The following is a 12,649-nucleotide window of genomic DNA, read 5'->3' on the forward strand; positions in this document are numbered from 1 at the left end:
TCCACCTATAAGTCCTCTTACCGAAAGTGATTGTCTATGGACAAAGTTGAGACAATACGACAAATCAGTATTCACACTTTGTGTGATCGTCTATGGATACGAGATTGAGACCATACAACAATCAAAGTGTAATTACTTGATAATAGGTTCAGACTTAACCAAACTCCATAGGATCATTATCAAGTAATACATAGTTAACGTTTGTGTATTTTACTTTTAATTATAATAAACAAAATTATAATTGCGGAAATAGAAAATTAAAAGACGCAGCAAGATTTTGTTAACGAGGAAACCGCAAATGCAGAAAAACCCCGGGACCAAGTCCAGAATTGAATACTCTCAGAATTAAGCCGCTATACAAAATATAAACCAACTTCGTATAGTTGAAACCAAGCAACTAAATCTAGTTCACTTAGTTTCTTCAGTATCCATGCGCTTCCGACATTCAATAAGTGCACGCACTGGAACAGTTCCTTTGGATATTATTCTAAACAATAAAGGAACAACAAATCTGTTTGGTAACAACTCTATTGATTCTTTCAGATGAAGATATCTCAAGTCATATGCAAAGGCTCTTCCAGTTTAAACTAATAAAATTCTTTGCCTGGTTAGATCAATCAATCCAACAACTACTGAAGTAGCAGAGTTTAGATTTGCAATCAATCAATATAGAATCCAACAAGGAACTATAAAGCTATGTCGATCTCACGCAACTAATCAATCGAATAAAACCGATTCTAGTTGGATCCCAGCCGATCAAGGTTTGTGCTATACAAATATATGAGAAACCAATAAGAAATCTTCTTTATCTTCAAATCTTATTTAATCTTCAATTAAACCTGCACAACACCACTTGAATCTCTTGTGATCAATCACACGCAGAACGGAGTCTATTAACAATGGATTATCACAAGATGTCTTTAGATCTACAAACAGTTCTAAAGATCACATCGACACTTCGATCTAGTTTGAGTGAATATTATATCAGAAGAGAAGATTCTCAAGAATAAACAAACTAGGTGCAATCAAAATTCAACAACCGTTAGTCAATCAAATCAATCGAAAACTAATAAACTGCAATTATCTAGTTTCCCACCAACGGTACTCGTAGATTTTCTTGATCCCACGAAAGTCTTTAAACGAGCGGTCGTAAGAGATTTCGCTTAATTAGGGTACTTTCCTCTCCGGATAGATGGATCCACCAGAAACAACAAAAAGATGAGGTTTGTCGGGCTTTTAGGATAGTTTGGTAGAAATGCAAACTTGGGTATTTATAGACCAAGGATGTTTGGACACCAAGGAATTTCCAAAACCGAATATTCTCAAGATATGCAATAAATGCCCAAATCGGTTTTCATAATTCCTGGAAATGCTTTGTCCAATAATTACCGAAATCTCTCAATAGAAAATCTGTTCATAGTTTGTAAGTCGTTATACCAAGTTTGAAGTTCGAATCGACATTGAGCTTCATATTTATCGATTTTGATGATATATCATGCTAAGTTTGAATTCAGAACCCTCTCAGAGCTTCGTGGTTCATAGATTATATGCCATTATACCAAGTTTGAAGTTCGAATCGACATTGAGCTACATATTTATCGATTTTGATGATGTATCATGCTAAGTTTGAAGTCAGAACCCTCTCAGAGCTTCTTGGTTCATAATTTGTATATCGTTATACCAAATTTGAAGTTCGAATCGACACTAAGCTTCATATTCATCAATTTCGACGATGTATCATGCTAAGTTTGAAGTCAGAACCCTGTCAGAGCTTCTTGGTTCATAGTTTGTATGTCGTTATACCACATTTGAAGTTCGAATGGACACCAAGCTTAATATTCATCAATTGCGATGATGTATCATGCTAAGTTTGAAGTCAGAACCCTCCAAGAGCTTCTTTGTTCATAGTTTGTATGCCGTTATACCACATTTGAAGTTCGAGTCAACACCTAAGTTCATATATATCGATTCGATGATGTATCCTGCTATGTTTGAAGACAGAACCCTCCCAGAGCTTCTTGGTTCATAGTTTTTATGCCATTATACCATATTTGAAGTTCGAATCGACAATTAAATTCATATTTATCGATTTCGTTGATGTATCATGTTAAGTTTGAAGTATGAACCCTCCCAGAGCTTCTTGGTTCGTAGTTTTTATGCTTCTTGAATCTACGAGTATGAACTAAAGCTACTTCATTACCTGCATGAATAGTCGAAATTACTTCGTGACCTATGTGACTGGTCGAAATTCAAACCGAAAGCACACAAGCACAAAGAAACACATCAATTATCGAATTCACTTCTTATTTTTTAGCTTCATTCTTACATATTTTTTGGATTTTTTTATATCAGAATGTCGATAACAATGTCTTAAATTTATTAATATTTTGTTTCGATTTTTTTTCATATCTAAAGTTGACAAATAAACCGAGTTTGTACTAGCACAAAAAGAAACACACAAGCTTCTCAATCCGTATGAGCATCCTAAAGTGAATCTACACCGTCCCATATTTAGGCAATCCGTATGACCTCCTTATCTACGGTCCAGAGTATTTTTAACTTATCCAAACAAAAGGAGAGAGAGAGAAAACCTCTACTCATTCTTCGCCTCTTATCTTCATCTCTCTCTGCAAACCCTAATTTCTCCCCTTTCCCTACTGACGGACCTACAGCTGGGCTAAAGGGGGCTTTAGCCCGGATAGTGCTCCCAGTTCACAAGTCAAAAAAAAAAAAAAATTCTACTCCACCAAGACTTCATTTAAAAATTCTACTCCACCAAGAGTGGGGTCCGTCCTTGCCTTTCCCCACTCTAAACCTTCATTTAGATGGGTTTGGTGGTAATGGAATAACTACTACAACATTCTTTGTAAAAGTCATGGATGAAATCAGCACAAGCAATCAGGGATTTGATCTCACTGTTTTTAATGGAATTTGGGGGTGTTGACGTAAACTGAAATTGGGTTTCTTTGATTTGGTCTTGAGTTCTAGATGGAATGGTTGATGTTCAGGTAAAATGGAAGAGATGGAACATACATGTTAGGACTTTGTTTGAATCCGAAGAAATGTTGGTGTTGATGAATATGGGGTAATTTTCTGTAACTTCACCTTTTTTCTCTTGATTTCTTGTACAAAAACCATGGATTTTACGCTTTTGGAAAGAAAACTGTTAATTGATAAAAAAAAAAAATTCAATTTCAATTGTTTGTTGTAGATCTTTGTAAAGGATGTGTGGAAGGAATACACAGGGTTTTATATGAATTTGATAGTGGTGATTTTGATTGTTACACAGGAAGTTTAAGATTGAAATGTTGGGTTGCAGAGGTGTAGCTGAAGTTGAAGTAAATGGTGTGACAAGGCTTCAAAAGAAGAAAAACAATGAAGAAGATGTTTAATCAGGTTTAACTTGTTTTTAGGACTCTTTCTTTCTTATCCCTCTATGCAGTCTTGGAAAAATCTCATAGATAAATGTATCTTACTATATTACAGGCTGTGCAGGAGCAATATGGACCTGATGGTGTTGCTCAACAAGGAATGGAGATCTTTCAGATGACGCTAGAAATGATATTCGACCCATTACAAGGGGCGTACCAAGGTCAATAACTGCTTTAATTCTTGAAAATCGTGAGAGTTATGTCGTTCCTTTTCGGATCCTACCTTTGAGTTTGGTTTGATTTCGGTGGTGTTCTCGAATTGCAGGTAGAGAGATGGATGAGAGGTTGCAGGCTGGTAAAGGCAGTAGATGTATGTTAGGACAGGTACCAATTACAGGTGCTGATATTGTGATTTGGGATGTAACCTTCAATTTAAGGTTATTAATGTCATTGAGTTTTGATGTTTAGGTGTTTACGAAGCTCTTGAACTACGTGATGGAGGTTCAGAATACCTAGGAAAGGGAGTTTCCAAGGTTTGTTGGTTAATTTTGAAAATTGCTTTAAAATTTCTTCTGTAGTTTCTTGTGTAAATTACAAGCGCAGCTGTACTGATTATGGTGTTTTGTTCTTTTCTTGTGTAGGCTGTTGACAATGTTAACTCCATCATTGGGCCTGCATTGATTGGAAAGGTATATATCGTCCTTAGACTTAAATTGTAGTCAATTAGCTTTTATATATGTTTGAAGGAATAAATAATTTGATGTTTAAATTCCTGTACTATTTCTTCGACAGAAAGCCTTGTTAAATCTCAGTAGAAATTGCCAGTACAATGTCTCCTATATAGAGTGTAAATTTGTATCTGAACTCATCTATTGTCTGTGCAGGACCCAACACAACAAACCGAAATTGATAACTTCATGGTGCGAGAACTTGACGGAACTACCAACGAGTGGGGTTGGTGCAAGCCAAAGGTATTTGACAAAAAACTGTGGTTTAACTCTGTAACTTCATCAAAAGCATTTGTTGACGGTTCATGTTTGTTGTTTTACAGCTTGGAGCCAATGCTATCCTAGTAGTGTTCTCTTGCCGTTTTCAAAGCTGGAGCCAGTGTTTTGGACATTCCCCTTTACAAGGTATAATAACAGGCTTGATAAATATTTGTTATCATCATGTTGTCATGAATATAATGTCATGAATGTAAAAATGAATTAATTCCTATTTCTGTAGCAGGTCTAATATGATTTTGTTCTTTTTCTGCAGCATATTGCCAACCTTGCTGGTAACAAGAACTTGGTACTTCCAGTTCCTGCTTTCAATGTTATTAATGGAGGATCACACGCCGGAAAAAAACTTGCAATGCAAGAGTTCATGATCCTTCCCGTTGGAGCCAAATCCTTCAAGGAGGCAATGAAAATGGGAGTTGAAGTATACCACAACTTGAAGGTTAGCACCAAACTATTTCATCTGTTTCCTGCTTATTGAACTGATTATGTTGATGTTAGGAACTTTGGATGGTTGATTAACTAGATACGACTAAGAGAACATAGAAATCTGAACTTAAATCATGTGGTGGCTTATATGCTTATTTCACTTGCTGACCTAATAGACTATCTTGTTTGCAGTCTGTCATCAAGAAGAAGTATGGTCAAGATGCAACCAATGTTGGCGATGAAGGTGGCTTTGCTCCCAACATCCAAGAGAACAAGGAAGGACTTGAGTTGCTTAAGACAGCCGTTGCTAAAGCTGGCTACACTAAAGAAGTTGTCATTGGAATGGATGTTGCTGCCTCCAAGTTTTACGGATCAGACAAAACCTTTGATTTGAACTTCAAAGAAGAGAACAACAACGGAGCAGCAAATATCTCCGGTGAGAAATTGAAGGATATGTACAAATCATTTGCTGCTGAATACCCAAGGATCGATTAGAGTTCTCATAGACATCTTCATAATCTTTTTGTAGTGTGTTCACTGCCATTTTTGTATCACTACCATTTTTTTGAATGTATGTTTAACACTAGTAGGTTAACTTGAATGAATGTAAGTGTGTTGCACTGGCATGTTAATGTGAAATACTTTCGGCAATCCAGTTTTGGCTATAATATTTTTTTTTCAAAATAGTTTTATGCACACAACTTCTAATAAAAGTTGTAGTTACATACTCATCTACTGAAAGCAGAAGTCGATACTTCAAATATTGAAAGCAGAAGTCGATACTTCAAATATTACAACCTCTAAGGGTATTGTAAAAGCAAATCTTGTAACATAAGTAGGAGTTGTTAAGAAAAGTTTTACAACTCTAGAAGGTGTAGTGACAATATTATTCACAATACTAATAAATGTTGTCTTCCACTTTTCAACTGCACAAACGAGATATTGTGAAATAGTGTCTTTACAACATAACTATGTGTTGCCCAAGATAATTCTACAAACGAGATATTGTGAAATAGTGTCTTTACAACATAACTATGTGTCGCCCAAGATAGTTCTACAACTCATACAAGTGTCGTGCAAACTTTATTCATAATACTAATAAGTGTTGACACATACATTTCCACGATACACAACCTATATTGTTCAAGGTAGTCCTACAACACAAGCAAGAGTTGTGTTAGGCTTTAAAAGTAATTCTGAAAGATATTCGCAACCTTGTCAAAATTTTGTCGAACCATGAATCACATCACCCTTTACAACTCTTAGTCAAACATTATAGAAAAGCTTGGACTTTATACAATACCCCCATCCACAATGCATGAAATGGAGTTGTCGTAGGGAACCTACAACTCTAATCTGTAGTCGTCAATGATGATTTTTCCCGTAGTGATAATGACATAATAGGCTCCAAACTTTTGTATTGTCAAAAGTACATTCGTTCTTTTATCAATACATGCATATCGACATATGAAAGACATAACTTCTGACGGGGTATGGGACAATCATAGTTCACGGATGCAAACACACATATCCCATAACATATTGCAATACATAAAACCATAAAGATTAATACTGCAAAAATCAATCTTTGTCCTTAGAAGGTAGAATCAATCTTTTTCATATGGATTTACACCAAGAGTGGTTACCAAAAGCGTATAAAAAGATTTTCTTAACAAAGACGAACATACAAAGTCATTAAAGACCATGCATCATAGTTCACATAAGATGATTGTGAACATTCAAGAATCCCATAGCAATGCGTACTACTGCCCATTCTTGAATTTCCTTCTTTGTGATTCACCAACATCATTCTTGTAAAAGCTACAAATGATCTTAGAAGAGAATTACTCCAAGAACCCAAGTGTCCAAGTCCAGTAGAACAAGTGCGACGAAACGGAGCAAAACACTCAAAAACAAGATACGGGACGAAGACCAACCTCAACTCATTCACATTTAGTATTTCTCATCACCATTTTGAAGATAATTCAAAGAGGAAGAGAATGCAAAAAGAGTGAGGTCATTCCGAGTTCGGACGAAGAAGTTACAGCCAATTTTTTTTTACCGAATATCGACGTCAAGTATGCATACGGGTTTGCAAACGAATTTTCGTATCCTGGAGCAGTATGCAAACGGGTATGCGTACCTAAACCCCTTTTTAGATGAATCCAATTGAATTCTACAGCCTTATCAAACATAATCTGTGCCCCCCAATTTTCGTGCTTCCCTCACCGTATACATAACAGGGCATTCCTTGGTGAGGATGCACTTAAAACACACTCAAGTTGTGTTGAGGTGAACAATGTATTGCTCACCACAAGTGGCTTTTGGATTGTCATGAAATAGATCACTTTTAGAACCTTTTACATCCAAATCCATCTTTCCAAAGAACTCTTTAAGTTCCAACATCATGGATACTGCCTTCTCCATAGTCATGGAATTTTCTGGGAGATCATTCCTTTTCACACTCAAAGTGTCATTGACTTTATTTGGAACCCACTTATGAGTGCGTTTAGAAATAACCGGAACCTTCTTCTCGTTACTCTCTTTAAGATTTCTCGAAAGAGGATTGGATTTACTACTCTTTTGCAAGTTAGTCTTTCTCCAATTGGGAACATCGGATCTTGTCTTCGTCTTTACGAAGTTATCCTTTTGATAACCATTACGATTGTGAATAGCATTCGTATGACGTTTATAGGCAAAAATAGGTTTATCACAACACTGATTCCTTTGCCTAAAGGTTGGACAGTTACAACCTGCAGCATTAAGGGGATTAGCTTTAACATATGATCTTGGTCTCACAACTTCTTGTGATGCCCAAACAAGAACATTATGAAGTTTTTCATTCCTTATACGGAAACGATATCTCCTTTCTAGGTGACCTTTATTTCCGCAACAATGGCAAACATAAGGAATGTTCTTACCTCGATCCGTATGTGCTAACTTTGGAGGTTGATATACTTTGCTCTTTAGAACCTTAATTGCCAGTGAAGGTATTTCACTTTTTCCATCAGTGGAAACCTTTTGTTGAGAAGAATCACTAGCCTTGACAAATTTTACCTCTTTGCTAATACTTGGAGCATCTGTTCCCTTATAGCCCAATCCTCGTGTATCACGATGATTTTTACTTGCTCCTAGCATAGTGGTTAATTTGCTTGAACTAGTATTGAACTTTTTCAAGTCATCTTCCAACATCTTGATTTTATCAAGAGCAGCAGCTAAATCATCCTCAAGGCGTTTTTCTCGGGCGATACAAGCACTTTCTCTGTCATCAAAACTAATTTGTTGCTAGTTAAACCTTGCTTCAGATTCTGCAAGTTTCTCTTCCTACAAAAAGTACTTTTGATAAAGATTATCGCATTCAAGTGACTTCATACGAAGGGTTTCCTCAGAATCCTTGAGGATCGATTCGTTAGAACGATTTGAAAAGAAACACATGTGTAACATCTTCTCAATTTATTGTTTTCTCGACAGAGAGGAGTCAGAAGAGGTGAGACATGAGAAGTTGTAATCTTCTTCATATTCCACGAATCCAAAAACTTAACATACTCTGAGACTTCCTCATCAACATCTCTATCAATATCTGAATCACCTTCATCAGAAAGTTCATCCAACTGTTCTTCTAGGAGAGTTTCCCAATCAACAGTTTTTACATCAAGAGAATGTTTAGATATTGACTTAAATGTGACAGTTCTCTCAGGTGAGTCCAAGCTTTTAGAATCATCTGGTAATTTTTGAACTGGTACGTTATTGGAGATAGACTCTTCCATAATCAGATCGCTACAAACACAGACTTATAAGGTCTTTAACGTGTTTGCCTGCTCTGATACCAATTGAAAAAGAGGGGGTACAACAACCAAACCCAATATTTCACTTAGCAATCTGTATGGAAAAACTCTAATACACTTTTAAGAGAATCAATAAGACTCAATCTTAAAAACGTATATCAAAGAGTTAATATCCCAATCTCTCGATTTGATCTGTACTCAAGCAAATAGAAATCTGCGAGTCTTTATCAAGTACTAGAGAGATAACTTGAACGGTAGCAAAGACCAATATTCAAGTATCAATCAATTTCAATCAACAACCAAAGGTCGGATTTCCAATTGATTGATTCTAACGCACAACCTGTGATATTTCAATTATAAAGATAAACAATATAATGCGGAAATAGAAATAACACAGACACCAGAATTTTGTTAACGAGAAAACCACAAATGCAGAAAACCCCCGGGACCTAGTCCAGATCGAACACACACTGTATTAGGCCGCTACAAACACTATCCTACTTCAAACTAACTTCGGTCTGGACTGTAGTTGAACCCCAATCAATCTCACACTGATCAAAGGTACAGTTGCGCTCCTTACGTCTCTGATCCCAGCAGGATACTACGCACTTGATTCCCTTAGCCGATCTCACCACAACTAAGAGTTGCTACGACCCAAAGTCGAAGACTTTAATAAACAAATCTGTATCACACAGAAAAGTCTATACAAATAGATAAATCTGTCTTCCACAGAAATACCTACGAGTTTTGTTCTGTCATTTGATAAATCAAGGCGAACATGAATCAATTGATAAACCAGACTTATATTCCCGAAGAACAACCTAGTATTATCAATCACCTCACAATAATCTTAATCGACGCGGCGGAATCACAAACGATGAGACGAAGATGTTTGTGACTACTTTTATATCTTGCCTATCGGAGATATCAATCTCAAGACAATCTTTGCGATTGTACTCGTACGATAGAAATAGCAAGATCAGATCACACAACTACGAGAAAGTAGTATCGGTCTGGCTTCACAATCCCAATGAAGTCTTTAAGTCGTTAACCTGGTTTATAAGAAGAAACCAAAGGTTAAAGGAGAATCGACTCTAGCTTACACAACTAGTATCACACGTAAGGTGTGGGAATTAGGTTTCCCAGTTGTTAGAGTTCTCCTTTATATAGTATTTCAAATCAGGGTTTGCAATCATTGTTAGCTTGGTAATAAAGTATTCAATATTCACCGTTAGATGAAAACCTGATTTAGATTCAAGCTAATATCTTTCAACCGTTAGATCGAAAAACTTAGCTTGTTACACACAAATGAAATGTACGATTTTAGGTTTGCGTAACCGTACCCAAACTTGTACATTTGTTTGTTCAACAATAGTTAACCAAATGGTTAGACATATGAGCACTTTCATATCAACCAATCTCTTCTTCACCATAACTAGTTCAAATGACTCAAATGAACTAGTTATAGAGTTGTTCAATTGCAAGGAAATCTTATGTAACTACACAAGACACAATTGAAGCAAAAACGATTTGATTCACTCGAATCGGTTCATGAACTTTATAGCCACGGTTTGCAATTAGCATTCCTTAGTTTATATAAACATGAGTTCACAAACAATCGTCTTTAGATATAACCTAACTAAAGTTCGCGGAAGGATATCAAACTCCAGCAGATTTTCTCGAGTCGAGAACTTCCGCCAGTTCGCGGACTGAGTTGACGGCTCTTGTTCCGGTTCTCTTGATCAACAAAGTTCGCAAACTTTGGTTCAAGGAATAAAGACTTATACATATATATGTTTCCACAACAATGCTTATATCCAACAATGGTTATATAATATAAACTCTCATTTCAATCATTGAAACATTCTTCTATAATGTTATAATAGTCGTTAGACATAAAGAATCGACTATCGTCATCAAAGCCATTTTCAAAGTGATTGAAACATAACATGACTTTCGTCACTAGTTAAAGATAAGTTTGGCCAAAGCAAAATCTTACCAACACATATTTCGAGAAATGGATACGCGAGAGAAACTCAGCTCGAAATAGCAAATGTTTATAATCAAAGTCTATATAGCACAACGACTTTTGTCTCAAGATAGGAGATAGAGTAGATAGACTTTTGAGTCATAGATAAGTTAAAGTCTCCACATACCTTTTAGTCGATGAAAATCCACCAGTTACTTGAGCAGTCCTTCGTCTTGTATGATGATCGCCATGGAGTTCTTGAGCTCAACTACACTTTTTATCCTAGTCCGAGATATTAGCTATAGTAGACTAGAAATCAAGACTTATAGTTTTGATCATTAACATTGACAAACATGCTTGAGATAGCAACGCATGCGAGGTTTACCGAGCAATGCTCTAACATGCACCTTGTTCAAGTTTTATAGGGTTAAGTGTACTCACTTGAGTGCTCTGTTGGAGCGTGCTCGCCAAGATTATGCCTTTGTTAGTGCTCAGCAGCCTTTTCCTGGTGATGCATGTGTTATCCTCCGAGAATGCTTCACTCCGAAAGATGTTGAAGATCTCCGTACCGAACGTGATACTCTAGTAGAGGATCTTAATGTTGCTGAGGAGGATCTTGCTGAAGTCCAACATAGTTTAGAGGATTCCTGTAGCCATGCCGGAGGTAGCTTAGGATCTTTTTATTCCCGTAGACTCCTTCGTACCCCAAGTTATCTTTGTTCCTTACTCGTCCTTTGTATATCCGCAGGTCTCTAGGAGCAGCTTGTAGGTATGAATGCTAAGGTCAACCATCTTGAGAGCCAAGTATCTTCGTTGGAGATAGCTTGTCAGTTTGATGTTGCGGCCAAGTTTAAAACTGAGTCACTTCAGCAGGTTAATGACCAACTTAGTGCTCAGATGATAAAACTTCGTCGTAATCAGCCTCTGACTTGGAGGTCCAATCTTCCCAAATGAAGGCGCAATTCGAGCGTTCGGATATTGATTACATCAATAATGCATAAGCTGAGCTCCAAGCTGTCGGAGTTGTCTTTCCCCGTCTTCCTTATCCTTGATTTGTTTTGAGTCTTGTTTAAGTAAACTCTTCCTTGTTGTTTATGTCCTCAGGTGAGGTACCTTCTTTGGCTGAGATGTCTCCTTTCTTTGAAACAATGATTTATGGTGGTTTGAACCTTTGTTATCTGCCATGCAACCTTTTAAGAGAAGTTAGGTATATTTTGGTAAAATCATTATTTCACCTATATCGCTGCATGAATATTTTGTTTAGACGTAATGTGTCTAGCTGGTCGCACAATCGAGTCATCACAAGGTGCTAAGGTATGTTAACCTTTGGTGGAACATTCAACGTCCTACCAGGATATCCTTTGGCCAAAAGGTATCATGATGGCGAAGGTCCCTACGTGGTCAATAATTTCCTGTAACCCTACGCGTTCAGCTCGAAACTACTTTACTTCGACAAGGTATATCTATAGGGGATATCTTATTTTTTTTCTTATGCCTCATGCAGGAGCCATCGCCACGAGGATCCGAGATTGACATATGCGTAGTTATGCCTTGGCTTGCCTCATCGTCGCTCCTGACGGAGGGTGTCTATTCTAACTTAATTGTATTAATCAAAGCTATTTTTTTAGCAAAAAGTTCTTTTCATTGATTTGTAAGGTCTATAATGCCTTTGGTCGGGGATAGAACATGGTGGGCTATTGATCGTTCCTTTCTTCTCTTGAGTAATCACCATTCTCTTACGGATAGTACTTTTTTTAGGAACATTGCATTCCAAGGGTGTTGTAGTACTTCACCTTTGAGGGTTCTTAGGTAGTAAGACCCTTTTCCGGTGATGTCGTGTATGATGTTGGGCCCGTCCCATGTCGGAGCTAGCTTTCCCAACTCCTTCTTTCTTTGATATGGCGGTATCTGACGAAGTACATATTCCTCAGCCACAAAGTTCCGAGGGATGATTCTTTTGTTGTATTCCCGAGCCATCCTTCGTTGATAGTTTACAATCTTTTGCAGGGCTACCTCCCTTATTTCGTCAAGGTCATCCAGCTTTTCTAACATCAAGTTCAGTTGTTAGATTTTTCTCCCAGGCCTCGGTTCTTG

At 37.1% G+C, this 12,649-nt stretch overlaps 1 pseudogene; it reads left to right on the top strand.

Moving 5' to 3' along the window:
- The first annotated feature begins 2,830 nt into the window (after positions 1-2,830).
- Positions 2,831-5,449, top strand: LOC113347015 (annotated as a pseudogene).
- The last annotated feature ends 7,200 nt before the right edge of the window (positions 5,450-12,649 follow it).

This window comes from Papaver somniferum, chromosome 2 (assembly GCF_003573695.1).
Source record: "Papaver somniferum cultivar HN1 chromosome 2, ASM357369v1, whole genome shotgun sequence".
Lineage (NCBI taxonomy): Eukaryota > Viridiplantae > Streptophyta > Magnoliopsida > Ranunculales > Papaveraceae > Papaver > Papaver somniferum.